This window comes from Littorina saxatilis, linkage group LG12 (assembly GCF_037325665.1).
Source record: "Littorina saxatilis isolate snail1 linkage group LG12, US_GU_Lsax_2.0, whole genome shotgun sequence".
In the NCBI taxonomy this organism is placed as follows: domain Eukaryota; kingdom Metazoa; phylum Mollusca; class Gastropoda; order Littorinimorpha; family Littorinidae; genus Littorina; species Littorina saxatilis.
The window spans coordinates 73,307,022-73,322,556 of NC_090256.1; the positions used below are offsets into that span (position 1 = coordinate 73,307,022).

A 15,535-nucleotide genomic window follows, 5' to 3' on the forward strand; every position below is an offset into this window, starting at 1 on the left:
AGAAATTATTACCTGGGAGCTGCAAGTGGCGATTACATTATTTCAAAGGCGGCGCGTTGCGACTGCAGCTACAGGAAAAGAGTTTTTCTTCAAAGCATCCGCCAACGTCTGGTCGTTAACACTGACGAGGAGGGAGCTACCGAGGACAGGAGAATGCACCATGTTGCACATTCACACACCCATAGATGTGGTCGTTTCAAAGATGGCCAAATCGGAGCTCGGTGGCTTTGGGGGATCATAAACTGGACCGAAACGGGACTCCACGGGTCAATCTCTCTACCTGGCATGATGTAACCACCGTCGTCACGCTTCATCTATTTGCTTCATCTCCTATCATTTCTAGTTTGATCGCCGAGTCTTGCACACACATTATGTGGGCTACAGGTTTCCTACATGACTGATTACAAATGCATGTTGCATTCAATGCGCCAGTTCAGTCAGTGCTATGTCGAGACTGACTGCACAGCGTGACGCTATGCTGATAATGTCTGGCTGCAATTAGGCGTCTGCAATGCTTATTACCACAGCACACTCAATGAACAAGTTTTTTTTTATAAAGGTTAAAATCACTTTATTTGTGTAACCGAGTCACAAACAGAGTTCCACAATCCAGAGGTGTTGACTTAAAGGCCAACAACTCGGGTGCAGAGTCTGCTGTGAAAGGAGCGGTAGCCTCCCCTGTCACATTTGTACTGGAAAGAAATTCATCAGAAAAAAAGGTATTCCAGGTCAGAGGTCACACACACATCTTCAAGAATATCCGGGGTAACGAATTTTGTGTGTGTGCGTATAAAGAAATTAGTGTTCATATACAAAGGACATTATGTGTGTAATACGAAACAATTCTTTATTTGCACCCAGTGAAACCCTTTATAGGGACACAATGGCTTGTGGCAAATGTAACCAATAGAAACCGCAATTGCCAAGCAGCAAACACATTTTTCAACTACAGGCAAAGTCAATTTTAGCATGAAAAACAAACTCTCTGGGTCGAACTGCACCTTTCTTTTCACGCAAGGTTAATAGAATATGTCAGCAATAAAAAAGCACACTTTTTTTTGTAGGTCAAAGAACGCCTAACCCAATAAAGCAAGCTAGGCGGCTGTTGTAGCGTGCAGTGTCTGGTAGCGGAAACGAGAGTTGGGTCTGTCATCACCTCCCCGGGTTAGCTATGGCAGCAACAAGTGGGAGGGACCCAGAAACGACGCGCTTCTTTTCTCTCCTTCTCCTTCTTTTTTTTTTAAACAGTACACGCAGAAAGTTGGATAATTATGATCTTTACAATGCCAAAGAAGGGTAAGCAAAGTAGGAAATACATCTTTTTCTTGTTTCTTTGCGTGAAAAAAGTACTGTATTTTGTTTTTTAATGAAAGTCGTTTGCAGGAAATGGTCTGCACGCTGACTGTCTATCTGTGTGTCTGTCTGTGTTGCGCTAATGTTCCTCCCATCCCTTCTATACGCAATCAAAACACGAAGCCATCTCTGCATAAACAATGACAGCAGTAAAGATCTTTACGTTGAAATTCAAAATAAAACTCGATTTAACACCATCCAGCTTTGACACAGGGCCAGAACCTGTTTTTCAAGACGAACAAAAATCACGGCGAAGATTGCAAACTCCACACAAACCTGGATGAGATAGAAAAAAAAACATATTCAAAAAAAGGTGAGGGGGGTGGGGGGGGGGGGGGGTGAGATAAAATCCGCCACAAACTATCCAGATTCAACTTGTTGCACGCTCACTGTCAAGCTCCTATCTCCTGACGAACGTTGTCAGCTGTTGCCATACGTTACAACATGGGGGTAACCTCCTGCCATCCCATGCCATCTTTTTGCCCATGCAAGTATCCTCCTAACGCCCCCCCCCCCCCCCTTGACTCCTTAATTCATCATAATTCCATCTTCTAGCTCCTATCTTCCTCCTTCTTCCCTATAACCCCCTCACCCTTTTCGCTACCCCCCCCCCCCCTCCCCCATCCAATATGCAATCCTTCATGTGTGGAGGCATGGCAAGCTCATCAACATCGTCAAGTTTCGCACCTTTTTCTCTCCCCCGCTCTCCAAGCTCTCTTCGGCTCCAGTGAACTTGCTTACCTCGTATTTGCATGCTACCTGCTCGCTTTAAACCGCGATTACCTGAAGGTGGGAACAGCTCTGTAAAGCCGGAGGACGAAGACAAAAGTACAGTAGAACCCACCTTTTAAGACCCCCCCTCCCAATTTAAGACTTCCTTCCTTGTAAGACCTTGTTTTTGCAGACTTTGTGTTCATAACCTCTGTAAATTTACCCCCATTTTAAGACTCCCTCCTTTTTAAGACCCGATTTTCTCAGATAGTTGGAGGTCTTAAAAGGGGGGTTCTTCTGTATACACACCGAGGTGAACATGGGTTGAAAGGGGGGGGAGGGAGAGGTACGTAATGTTTCTCGTTGAAAGGTAAGCGAATAATTCAGCCGTAGCCATTGTTACAAGAATATTGCGCAACACGGCGTTAATTAATGTGTTGCGGCTCTCGCCTTGAGGAGTGTTTAGGGGCATCCACATGCATTACATGCACTGTACCGGACGTATTTGTTATGCTGATAAAACTGGAAAGTACCATCCTTTGAAAAACTAGAGATCCCTAGGTTGGTAACCTTTTAACATCATTCCGTTACTCATCAATTTGTCTCTGTCTCTGTCTGTCTGTTTCTCTCTATTTCTCATTCTATCTATCTCGCACACACACACACACACACACACACACACACACACACACCTCCCCCACACACAAACCACACCCTCCCCCACACACACGCACACGCGTGCAACACGCCTACACACACATCTACACACTAAAAAAAAAACCTAGTCAGAAACAGTCAGCAGTGACAGTGACAACTAGAGAGGAAGAGAAACCCGGTGTAACACGAAATTTTACTCCACGAAAAATTTACCCCGGAGTAAACATTTCGTACGAAATTTCTACTCCGAGTAAATTTTTCGTACGAGAAAAGAACTCCCCAAGGCACGAAAAAATTACTCCCTCCACGAAATTTGTACTCCCCATTTTTTTTTTTACTTCCAGTAAAAATCTCGTACGCGAAAATGGGATGCGGGCGAAGGGATAATGCCAATATGTGATCTCGCGCAAACGAATGTCGCGCTACCCTCCCTCCACCCCTTCCACCACCAAGACTAATAGGGGACAAGGGAGTATAAATTTCGTACACCTGGCATGGGAAGTTAAATTGCTCGTGTTAGGGTGAAGTAATTTATTCGTTTTTTATTCGTCAGGGGAGTAACATTTGTGTACGAAATGTAAACTCGGAACTCACCTGTCGTGGGGAGTAATTTTCTCGTGTAATGGGGGAGTGCTTTTTTCGTAAAGGGAGTAACATTTTCGTACGAAATTTTTACTCCGGAGTAAAAAATCTCGTGGAGTAATTTTCTCGTGTTACACCGGGAGGAAATGATACATCTCAGCCCTAGCATCACACAGGACAAACATACAACGTCAAAGTCTGCTTGGTGCTCTGCCGTTCTCTCTTCCTCTCTCTTCTCTAGCCCGTGCTGTATACGTGAACAGCTCAGATCATGGGTAATGTTAACACCTTCACATTTAAATGCTTATTTTATAGCCATCCATTGAATTGAGAAGAAAACAAAGCATACTAAACTGCTAAGCATGAATCAAACAATAAGAAAATAAAAAGAACCAACAGCATCGTTTTTTATGTGTGGGTAGTAAACACGTTTTATTTACAAAACACGGCGGAAAATGGCGACACATTTGTTGCACAGCGTCAGGTCACTTTCTTCAACCAAGGCCAGTGCTTTCATACATGACAAAGGAAAGCAAATATATGGCCTGAATAATAAAGTTATAGTGTTCCTTTGCGTGTCTGAGTGATAAACTGTTTTAACCAACTATCTTCTGAAACGTAATTGCACTCAGCAGATTTGTCTTCCGCTCATAACTTTCGTGTCACACGGTCTTTGCGACAAACAGATAGATCGCATTCTCGCAGAAAATCATTGACAACACAGACCAGTCATTTTTAGCATTGCATTTGGGAAGGGCTACTATTATAGTGTGTTTTAAGAAAGAAAAACATTATAGTATCGGCAGAACACGACCAAATGAGTTTTTGTGTCACAACGTTATGGGCGTGAGATTTGTTAAACTTTTTGTTCTCACACTGTTGCAAAATCATTGACAACACAGACAAGTCAGTTTTAGCATAGACATTGGGAAGGGCTACTATTATAGTGTGTTTTAGGAAAGAAAAACATTATAGTATCGGCAGAACACGACCAAATAAGTTGCGTTATGGGCGTGAGATTGTTTTTTTTCACACTGCAGATCATATCTCATAATATACTGAGTGGATCTTTATGAAATTTGATATGGATATTTTTGATTGGATTTTCTCATAGAAGGTTTTTTCCGTTTATTGATAGGACAGTTTGATGACGTCATATTTTATCGTTTGCCAAAAGGTCGAGGCAGCACTTTCACAGTTACAGTTTTTCATCAATTTGATCGAATTTCTTATCACACAATCTCAGATCTTGGCCGGATTATGGGATTGCATTTCAGCTTGGTCACTTAAAGTTTTGTTATTGAAATGTTTGTTCGAAATATGTCATTTTTTTACATTTTTAAAAACTAATATTTGAAACAGAAAATTTATATTGGTGTATTCCCTATTGCGTCCTGTATCTAAAACTATATAGTTTTGTTGTTTTGTATTGATAATTATGCTTAAAAATGAAGAAAACCGATAAATAACCACTATCTTTATTTATGAAAAAAGACACTTAAAAACAACTTCTATCTATTCCTTATCATTTTCTGATTCCAAATATATATAGTTTCATGGTGTTTGACGTTGAAAATATGCTCAAACTTAACAAACTCGGATCGTTGAATGGAAATTATACTTCCAAGCTCCAAAAGCACGTCATTTCAAGTGTGGAACACGCTCATGACGTCATACTGAAAGGTGATGAATTATGGCTTCACCTTGCGATGTTTCATTTCAAACATGGTAACATTTTTAAAGGGGTTTCTTTCTCAGATTTGTGTTTGCCCTCTGTCTGTCTCTCTATGTCTCCGTCTGTCTGACTGATTCAATTAAATGTGTAATTACTTAGTTTTGCAAAAGTCAAACTAAGTATGATATACCTAATTGATTCAGGTCTCTAAATTCTTATTGTAAAATTGTGAGTTTTATTCAAAACAAATTTAATTGGTGTTTTAAACTCAATAATGGGGCATGCTGTGATGAGTAGAAGAATGTGTGTTTACGAGCAGAAAAAGCCCATCAAAGTCAAGAATCGTGTTTTTCTTTTTCTATTTTCACCTTGTAGTTTCATACAGACACTAAGCAACAGTGTAGTACCACTTCCAGTGCAATATCTTGTACTTTAATTTTGACCATCTGTGTAACACTTTATTGACCCATGATCTGAGCTGTTCACATACAGATCAGCGTTTAGATAAGTCCCCACAGAAATGTCTCAACCTACACACAGAGCAATGTCTAAACCTACACACAGAGCAATGTCTAAACCTACACACAGAGCAATGTCTCAACCTACACACAGAGCAATGTCTAAAACCTACACACAGAGCAATGTCTAAACCTACACAGTCATCAAGAAAGCTCTCCCCGTTTTACCCAACCACAGCACTCTGGCCAAAGATACCCACCCGCATTCACTCAGCTTTGTCAAAGTGTTACGTTGCTGCACCAAGCACTTCAGTTTTAGGATGCGGATCAAGAAAGCTCTCCCCGTTTTACCCAACCACAGCACTCTGACCAAAGATACCCATCCGCATTCACTCAGCTTTGACAAAGTGTTCTGTTGCTGCACAAAACACTTTTTGCGATGCGGATCCACAAAGCTCTCCACAGCATTCTGACCAAATATATATATCCGCATTCACTCAGTTATGTTGCTGCACAAAGCTCTTTTTGCGATGCGGATCAACAACGCTCTCCACGGCATTCTGACCAAAGATATCTATCCACATTCACCAAGTTTTGACAAAGCGTTCTCTTGGTGAACACAGCACTTTTGTCCCGTCGCGATATAACCTTCGTGTTTGAAAACGACGTTAAACACCAAATAAAGAAAGCACTTTTGTTTCGGGTCACTTTGCGGTACTAAGGTTGTCGCAATGTCGAATGAGCAAAATAATAGACAGAATTTAAAGGAAGAATGGCTTCAATAATATACTGTAGTGTTACGCTCTAATAGTCTTACTTTTCTTAAACGTACCGTTAAACAAACGCACACGCACGCACGCACGTACACACACACGCTTACACACACACACACGCGCACGAACACACACACGCAAAAAAAACAACCTACGCAAAACACTCACACACTCCTCCAAAGAGCTATGGAGCGTCCTGTTCATTCAACCACGATAAAACAAACACACAATGTCAAATTATAGCGCAATAGCGTGCAGCTCTGATGAAAAAGCCCTCAAAAGGGTTGTCGAACAGAATGGAGTGTTTCTCGTGCAGACATTACTTCAAGCCAATCAATTCTCATTAGCCTAATTTTGTATAACACCAACACACCGAAATAGGCGGCTGTAAGAGCACATCGACTGGATGGAAGTACAATGACATTGTACCACTCGTCCGATCTGTATACCTGGGACAGCAGGTCATGAATACTCCCTCCCCCTTCTTACCCCCCCCCCCCCCCCCCCCCGGCTACCATCTGCCACCCACGTAACTTCGCAGATACGTTTGGATCACGTTTGAACCACCAGCAATGAATCATCAATAATGTGTTGCTGTTTCGTGATGGGTTTTGATGCTGGAATATTGCGAGCCAGTCGATGAATTGACAGGGGCGATGACACCCAGAATGTCCAAGAGAATGTCCAAGTTTACAAGTCCGTCATTTAACAAGATTTCTCACACAGAAGTGCACTGAAGTGGAAAGACTTAAAACACACGCTCGAATTTGAAAACCAAGACTGTCCCATTTCACTGAAAAGTAGCAGACATTCTGTAGAGGTTACATGCCGAGTCTCAGTGATTATTAAAAATAATGGTCGAAGTTGGCGGATCATGAAAAATGCGAGCTTCAGCGAGCTTTTTCATGACCGCGAACTGAGACCATTATTTTTAATAATCACTGAGACGAGGTGTGTAACCTCTTTATTCCTCCTTTCTTCAGTTATTCAAAGAAAACAGGAGTTTTTGTGCGAAAGTTTGATCGAATCCGAATCACTCAACCAGTCAACCTGCGCAGGCGATCGATTAATGCGCGGTTGTATAGTTCCGTGCAAATCATTCCATTCTGTTAACACTTCTTGTCAGTTTCCCTGTTTTAGACTAAAATCAAGTACACAGATATGCTGTTATTCTGCTGTGGCGGTAAAGGCAGATATTGTGTGTTCTGTTTATGTTTTAGTATAGTTCAGGATAATGTTCTTTCGTCAAATGGGACTAGCAGACGAACTTTTGCACCCGTGTTCCAACGTTAATTACTGTATGAAGTTCAGTTTTCTGGGGAAATAGTGTATGAAACCGCTTTATGTTGTTTAAATTGATGAGATGTGTGCATTTGGTTGCGTGTGATCTGTTTATAAAATGAAATATTGTTGAAAACTGACCGTCGGATTGCAATCAGTGTTGTCGAAGAAACTGCGTTAAAAGAAGGGGAACTACTCTTGTCGGCAAGAGTATGAGTTACTTGCCTTGGGAATTTGCTTGTGATGAACGGTGTGTGCACGGCAGATCTAGATTCAGAAAACAACCTAACTCATGGATTTTATATGGAGATTCATGTGTTCAGGCCTGTAGTTGTTAATTTAAATGCGGTATGTGTGTATTGTTTGCTCCAGAGATGTATATTTCGTACGTATAGAGCGTTCGGAACTTTTCAGTCGCAAAAGTAGTACCAAAACAGAACAGCTTCTCAACCCATTGCACTATCGAGGATTCAGGCTGTTGCTGGCTCGTTATTTGTTTGGTTGCTGGGTCATTATCGAAAAATAACTAGCTCTACAAGTTTACAGAGGTAAAGAAGCAGAGGGGGGAATAAATGCACTAACAATGCTGCGAAAGTAGGCGACTTTATCAAAAATAACTATGCTACTGGTAGCAGAAGAATATCTTTGTCTGTATCAGCAAGGGGGACCTTCTTAAAACAATATAACAAGAATCATAAAAAGGTCGTCCCCTGAACGAGTGGGAGCTTTTTCATGAGACTTTTCGTTTCACGGGACTGACGGTTTTAGCACGGCTGTGCATGAAAACCAGCGGTGACCAGAGACTTTCTGTCGCCACAACTCCACGGCCTAGAAATCACGTCTAAACGACTTCAGCCTGTGTGACCTAAATCAGTAGGAATGGAGGAAATGGGGCTAACTTGAGGCGTGGCTGGGACAAGTTCCGTTGTTTTATGCCTGTTGGCTGTGGTACAAGCTTTATCGGTGAATTGTATGTTGCTAGTCTGCTATAAACACAGCAGTTACCCTTTGTCCTCAACCGTTCGACACACAGAAACCCCTGACTGTCTGATGCACAGAGAGAGAGAGAGAGAAAAAGAGAGAGAGAGAGACAGAGACAGAGACAGAGAGAGAGAGAGAGAGAGAGAGAGAGAAAAAGAGAGAGAGAGAGAGAGAAAAAGAGAGAGAGAGACAGAGACAGAGACAGATACAAAGAGAAAGAGAGGAAGACAGAGAGAGAGGGGGGGGGCAGAGAGAGAGAGGGAGGGAGGGGATGGAGAGAGAAAAAGAGACAGACAGAGGAATAGAGTGAGAGAAAGGACAGAGTGAGAGAAAGACAGACTTTTTGACGTGAGGACAAAGACAGAGAAACAGAGAAAGGGGGGGGGGGGGGGTAAAAGTTCATGTCAATGATGACAGCGTTGCAAACCCTGTAACAACATGCAGAGTCACCGTGAATCTGGAGCTTGCGCTCCACCCATCTCGTTTATCGCATGACTAACATTGTGATAGTGTGTGTGTGTGTGTGTGTGTGTGAGAGCGTTAGAGAGAGAGGGGCAGACCGTCGATTGAAGGGAGAAGGGGTGGGGGTGTGTGTGTGGGGGGGGGGGGAGTAAAAAAAACTTCCCAATAGGGAGACAGACACACGATACAGGCACGTGGCCTCATTACGCCAATTAAGGTCAGCGAGCTTTCCCTCCCGCTCACAGCCAATGTGGGTGCCAAAAGAAATCAGGAATCATCGATTTCAGGGACAGAAGGAGACTGTTTTGTAGCTCCACAGCATCCATTACACATTTGTGGAGGCATCGCCGAGGGCCCTAAAGAGATGGAAGAGGAGGGGTTGAGAATACAGTCAACACACACAAGACAACAAGGGGACGGAGAAAGGCTTGAAGCTCTGACGGCAACTTCCTCCAACTTCCCCCGGCACACATGCTGGCCTGAGTGTTTACTTGTTCAATCCAACCGGGCTTTCCAATCACTGGCACTTCCCCCCCCCCTCCTTACATAATCAGCCCCGTCTGTTTCGGATTTCTTGAGCATGGCTCGGTTTTAAACGGCGGTGTTGCGTGCGAGGGCGCGTTTTGATTGATGGCAAGCGAATGAGCAACTTGTTAGCGGCTTTTAATAATTGATGGCTCAATCCTGGCATTGCTTTCAAACTGTTCTGTTTATTGGACAAATCGCTGTCCTATAACAATGTTAAGCGGAACAACATATTTGTGCGCAGCGGCTACGGTATTGCAGACATGATAGCAACAATGTAATCCACGTCCTTTTCAATTGTCAGTATTAAATAGAATAAGCTTTTTCTCTCAAAATATAGCAAACTGGACTTCTTCTTCTTTCTTTAGACTGCCGCCTTCATCAAGGTGAAGATTCTGCAGACAATTATTAACTGTGCCTAAGCAATTTTGCCAGGAAAGACCCTTTTGTCAATCGTGGGATCTTTAACGTGCACACCCAATGTAGTGTACACGGGGGGAGGGTTCGGACACCGAAGAGAGTCTGCACACAAAGTTGACTCTGAAATAAATTTCCGCCGAACCTGGGATCGAACTCACGCTGACAGCGGCCAACTGAATACAAATCCAGCGCGCTACGAACTGAGCTACATCTGTAAAAGTGTGCAGTGGCATCTGAATAGTTTGCTAAATGCCTTTTGTGTGTTGATTAATAACGAAGTGTTGGTTTATATGTCCGAACTACTCTTTCAATCCTGCATGCAGCAAGACAATAACTAACACAAACGAAAGAAACGAAAGAGAGAATCTAAATAGTCTTGACAAAATAATTTGGACAACGTCCTTGCGTGAAGCAAACCCCCTAGCCCTTCGATTTGTAGCCCTCCACTCTGTCACTGTCAGCCGTGCACGTGTTACCAAAACGAAGTGGAAAATGTACAACGGACAAACAAACATGGCCACACAACTCACGGCAGCAACAAAAACACATTGTTTCACGTGCATCAAATGAGCAGCAAACAAAAGACAAAGCGGATTTTTACCGTGGCAAGAATGGTGGCACGGGCAACAGGTGGAAGGCTGGGAGGGACGGAGGAGGTGGAGGTGGTGGGGAAACAACCGGCGGTCACTGTTCTCAGGTCACGCTCCGTGGCTTCACACCGTGTCCGGTACTGGTAGAAGGTTCGAATCCTTTCCGCGTGAACTCAGGAGCAACAGCACCAAAGTGGGACCACAGCGTCAGAGACTAGTATAAGCTGCGCAGGATCAGGACCGTTTTGAATCCTTTGACCGTATTTCGCGAGCACCGCTGTCTAATTCACAGCACAGAGAGGGAGTAGTTACAGAGCAGTCCAACGGAATAAGGCACTTGATGAGCAATGCTTCCACAGCGGCGCTCAGTCGCCAACAAATTGCAACACTTTTCACAAGTTCAACAACGACGATGACGAAGAAGAAGAAGGAAGGAGGAGGATTACTACACAGCAAAGTTGACTCCAAGCAAGCCGACAAGTGTGTGGAATCCAAGTCTGTGCGCGCCCGGAGGACGACGGAAAGCTAGTGAAGGAAGGAGAGGAAGGGGTGAATAAAGTGTAGCAATAACCGACAGCAGCACAGCACAACACAGCAGCAGCAGCAGCAACAGCGAGTCGTGCATGCGATGGCGGGACGGGCCGGTGTGGCTCTCTAGTAGAGACTGAGCTGGCTTGGCGCGTGGTGTGTGTGTAAAAAGTGCACTGAATCATGAACGACTGTGTCAAAGTTGACGCATGATCAAACTTTACTTAGCGCTACAGTGGAGGAGGGGGTGATGGGGAGGGAGAGAGGGAGGGAGGCCGGGCGACACTGAGGCGGACTGGGACTACGGTGCTTAGTTCCGACATGCGGCTCTGGCTCTGCTGTCCGAAACACAAAACAGCAACACCTTGAACACAGGGCTTTGAAAGACTGAACTTGCACTAAAGAATATCTATGCTTGCACAGTGCAGTGTGACGGGATGCTGCACACTCCGTTAAACACACACACACACACACACACACACACACACACACACACACACACACACACACACACACAGCAGCAGGGATGGATGAAGCTTGTCGACCGAAGCAAAGAACCAACACACACTGACAAAGATAAAGAAATGCTTTCAGTGCAGGGGGCCGAGGGAGACTCAGTCTGGTAACACTGCCATACTTGGCACCACCAACGACCAAATACCAAGCTGACGGACACGGCACTATACAAACGACCAAATACCAAGCTGACGGACACGGCACTATACAAACGACCAAATACCAAGCTGACGGACACGGCACTATACAAACGACCAAATACCAAGCTGACGGACACGGCACTATACAAACGACCAAATACCAAGCTGACGGACACAGCACTATACAAACGACCAAATACCAAGCTGACGGACACGGTACAATACAAACGCAGCAAGCTTGCCAGTGGTGAAAATAATTGTGATCTTCAGTCTTCCTTGGTCACCGGCATCGAAACCTGCACACTGCAAGAAAGCATGCACTGGGCCAGCTAAAGCCTCCTTCACACCACTCAGCTGGAAGCTTAGGGCACGACAACAAGACACTCTTCGGTGCTAAGTCAAGGCGTTGCCCTCAACTCCGTGGCACACGAAAACCGTTGCAAGGGAAGGAGGGAGGTAGAGGGACGATTCGGCTATTCACAAAAAAACGTTGCAAGGCAGAGAAAGGGAGGGAAAGAGGGTGGGAGAGATGACCCGGCGATTGACTGTTGCTGCTAGGGAAAGAAGGGATGATTGCGGGACCAGACAACGAATGTGACACGCTATCTGCCTATCTCTCTCAGACAACCAGATGCTGCTCTTGGAGACGGGCTCGGCATCCGTTGTGTCAGACTCGGGCAAGTGGGGCTCGGCATCCGTTGTGTCAGACTCGGGCAAGGGGGGCTCGGCATCCGTTGTGTCAGACTCGGGCAAGTGTGGCTCGGCATCCGTTGTGTCAGACTCGGGCAAGTGTGGCTCGGCATCCGTTGTGTCAGACTCGGGCAAGTGGGGCTCGGCATCCGTTGTGTCAGACTCGGGCAAGTGGGGCTCGGCATCCGTTGTGTCCGACTCGGGCAAGTGGGGCTCGGCATCTGTTGTGTCAGACTCGGGCAAGTGGGGCTCGGCATCCGTTGTGTCAGACTCGGGCAAGTGGGGCTCGGCATCCGTTGTGTCAGACTCGGGCAAGTGGGGCTCGGCATCCGTTGTGTCAGACTCGGGCAAGGGGGGCTCGGCATCCGTTGTGTCAGACTCGGGCAAGTGTGGCTCGGCATCCGTTGTGTCAGACTCGGGCAAGTGGGGCTCGGCATCCGTTGTGTCAGACTCGGGCAAGTGTGGCTCGGCATCCGTTGTGTCAGACTCGGGCAAGTGGGGCTCGGCATCCGTTGTGTCAGACTCGGGCAAGTGGAGCTCGGCATCCGTTGTGTCAGACTCGGGCAAGTGGGGCTCGGCATCCGTTGTGTCAGACTCGGGCAAGTGGGGCTCGGCATCCGTTGTGTCAGACTCGGGCAAAGGGGGCTCGGCATCCGTTGTGTCAGACTCGGGAAAGTGTGGCTCGGCATCCGTTGTGTCAGACTCGGGAAAGTGTGGCTCGGCATCCGTTGTGTCAGACTCGGGCAAGTGTGGCTCGGCATCCGTTGTGTCAGACTCGGGCAAGTGGGGCTCGGCATCCGTTGTGTCAGACTCAGGCAAGGGGGGCTTGTGAACACGCAGCACTCATGGCATGCGACCGATAGTCGAGATCAGTGATGGAGAGAGACAATCACCCGGTCCCTAACCCACTGACATGCAGCAAAAATACACACCCCGCTTGTATTCAGAGCTGAGCTGCTTAGCTGATATCAGCCCACAGACATAAAAAAAGCCATCTTCATTCAGTGCCTCTGAGCCTGATATCGGCTCACAGACTATGCCATAGAAAAGCTATCTTTCCATATCGTCCACAGACTGTGCCATAGAAAAGCTATCTTTATCTTTCTATAATTATCGGCCGGGGCTGAGCGATACGCGGAGGTGTTGAGAAACTCTTCAGTGAGAGGCCTCGTGGTGTTTTTACTCAGAGAGGAGGTGTTGAGACACTCTTCAGTGAGAGGCCTCGTGGTGTTTTTACTCAGAGAGGAGGTGTTGAGAAACTCTTCAGTGAGAGGCCTCGTGGTGTTTTTACTCAGAGAGGAGGTGTTGAGACACTCTTCAGTGAGAGGCCTCGTGGTGTTTTTACTCAGAGAGGAGGTGTTGAGACACTCTTCAGTGAGAGGCCTCGTGGTGTTTTTACTCAGAGAGGTGTTGAGACACTCTTCAGTGAGAGGCCTCGTGGTGTTTTTACTCAGAGAGGAGGTGTTGAGACACTCTTCAGTGAGAGGCCTCGTGGTGTTTTTACTCAGAGAGGAGGTGTTGAGAAACTCTTCAGTGAGAGGCCTCGTGGTGTTTTTACTCAGAGAGGAGGTGTTGAGACACTCTTCAGTGAGAGGCCTCGTGGTGTTTTTACTCAGAGAGGAGGTGTTGAGAAACTCTTCAGTGAGAGGCCTCGTGGTGCACCGGTGTTTTTACTCAGAGAGGAGGTGTTGAGACACTCTTCAGTGAGAGGCCTCGTGGTGTTTTTACTCAGAGAGGAGGTGTTGAGAAACTCTTCAGTGAGAGGCCTCGTGGTGTGTTTACTCAGAGAGGAGCTGTTGAGAAACTCTTCAGTGAGAGGCCTCGTGGTGTGTTTACTCAGAGAGGAGGTGTTGAGAAACTCTTCAGCGAGAGGCCTCGTGGTGTGTTTACTCAGAGAGGAGGTGTTGAGAAACTCTTCAGCGAGAGGCCTCGTGGTGTGTTTACTCAGAGAGGAGGTGTTGAGACACTCTTCAGTGAGAGGCCTCGTGGTGTTTTTACTCAGAGCAAAAGCCGGCTAGAGGGAACACGGGACTTTTTGGTGAGTTTTTAACCAGCGTATCCAATTAGCCCTGGTCTAAAAGTGTCCGGCCTGGTCGACCGGTTAATGAGATTTCAATGTGAAGCGTGCTTTGAGTCAGGTCGGCAGTTATCTGACAGGAGGGAGGATGAGTGGAATGGGGGGGGGGGGGGTGTGAGGTGTCTTTCGCCTTGGCGTTCGTTCCCCTGGTAGCGCTATCACAAGAGGCCCGGAAACTAGATACAACGCTTCACTGTTTCTATTCCCCCTTACACTACTTCACTGCATAGGATCTTTAGCAAGTTGCATGCCGTGCTGTGTAGTAGTGGTGGTGGTGGTGATGACTGTGGTGTAGGCGGGGGCGTTATTGCCTGTGGAGGCCTCTGTACCCTCCTCCCCCCACCCATTCCTTCCATCCTCCGCATCTCTCTCTCTCTCTCTCTCTCTTCATCCATTACAAGTGAGTCATGCATGGCCTGTGTCTTCTCTGTACTGCCATGCCAGCAGCTACGGATAGGAGGGCAGCAACATGTATGGTGCATGCTCTTTTCGCTGCCGCTCACTGCCGACTGGATGGAGTGGTGTGCCCCATGTAAACCCTCACACTCGCTGGCATCATGGGCAGGAAAATAAACCTCTGCCACCGCTGACAATTTACCGCTTCTTTACGACGCCGGGGCTATCTTGAACCCCAAGGCCAATTAAAGATTATGTTAGGTCTACCAATTAGAGGGGGTTGCTTTTCTGGGAAGAGCTGATACGAGTGTGTGTGTGTGTGTGTGTGTCTGTGTCTGCGTGTGTATGTGTTAGTGTGTGTGTCAGTGTGACGCGTGTGTGTGTGTCTGCGTGTGTGTGTGTCAGTGTGTGTGTGTCAGTGTGACGTGTGTGTGTGTGTGTGTGCGTGTGTGTGCGTGTGTGTGTGTGTGTGTCTGTGTGTGTGTGTCTGTGTCTGTGTGTGTGTGTGTGTGTGTGTGTAGCCAGCAGGGTGCAGGAGAGCTGTGAACATAACACCAATTTACAAACTTTACTTTTTTTCAAAATGTGTCCATTCGTCACTTTTTCTTTTCTCTTTTGTGTAAACCTGTGGCCGACTTAATCAGTTTTCGGCACCGAGTTTTCCCTCTCACCCGCGACCCCTCCACCCTCCGACTGTCCCTCTCCAATTGTCCTCTACGC

General features: G+C 46.2%; 1 protein-coding gene across 4 annotated transcripts in view; it reads right to left on the reverse strand.

Annotated features, from left to right (window-relative positions):
• LOC138983243 (RNA-binding motif, single-stranded-interacting protein 3-like) overlaps nt 1–15,535 on the reverse strand; it is a 196,585-nt gene that overhangs the window by 113,622 nt on the left and 67,428 nt on the right. The window contains exon 1 of one of the 4 annotated variants that reach the window (XM_070356672.1): nt 10,480–11,148. The exons of 2 other annotated variants lie outside the window; for them this stretch is intronic. The gene's annotated coding sequence lies outside the window, so the exon portion shown is untranslated. Of the gene's footprint in view, nt 1–10,479; nt 11,149–15,535 lie in introns of those variants that run through there. One more of the 4 variants, XM_070356674.1, reaches the window with a different exon arrangement.